The sequence below is a fragment of the Hippocampus comes genome, unplaced genomic scaffold, assembly GCF_001891065.2.
Source record: "Hippocampus comes isolate QL1 unplaced genomic scaffold, H_comes_QL1_v1.1 scaffold2, whole genome shotgun sequence".
NCBI lineage: Eukaryota > Metazoa > Chordata > Actinopteri > Syngnathiformes > Syngnathidae > Hippocampus > Hippocampus comes.
In genome coordinates, this window is record NW_017805139.1 from 3052033 (window position 1) to 3053020 (window position 988).

Here is a 988-nt window from a genome sequence, read left to right on the forward strand (position 1 = left end):
ATATTGTAATACATTTAGTAATATCGAAGAATCAAGGGTTAAGTTCAGCAACAGGTGGATGTTTTTCCTGAAACATCTTAGCTATAAATTACATTGTGTGGTAAAATCTGCATTGTGCAAGCTTTTATAGGTCAAACTTGAAAACAGAAAATGAAGATATCTCCAAAACCTGATGTGCTAGAAAAAAAGTAAAGGCATTTTTTAGATCAGTGTCAAAATCACATTTTGGGATGCATCAATTGTACTCAAGCCTTTTTTCTTCATATATTTGTTATACGAATATCAAATTTTGTCCTTGTATCAAATTACATTTTATAAGTAAAATAAAATTTGTGGTGCATCCTGCACAAATGTGTGTATATATATAAATAATATATATATATAAATAAATCCATCCATTTTCTGATCCGCTTTATCCTCACAAGGGTCGCTGGGGGTGCTGCAGCCACTCCCAGCTCTCGTCAGGCAGAAGGTGGGGGACACCCTGAACCAGTTGCCAGCCAATCTCAGGCTACACAGAGACAAACAACCATCCACGCTCACACTCATACCTAGGGACAATTTTGAGTGTTCCATTAACCTGCCACACATGTTTTTGGAAGAAGCAGGAGTACCCGGAGAAAACCCACGCAGGCACGGGGAGAACATGCAAACTCCACACAGGAAGGCCGGAGCTGGAACCGAACCCTGCACCTCTGCACTGTGAGGTCGACGCACTAAACTCTGGACCACTGGGCCGCCAGTATGAATATCACACACTGTAAGTCAAATAAAGTTGTGGTGCATCCTGCGCAAATGAGATCAAGATATATAACCATCCCCCCCACCCCCCAATCTTGCTGCTGTAGACTGCAAATTTCCCCAGTGTGGGACAAATAAAGGTGATCTTATCTTATCTTATCTTATCTTATCTTATCTTATCATCCATCCATTTTCTGATCCGCTTGTCCTCACAAGGGTCACGGGGCATGTTGCAGCCGATCCAAGG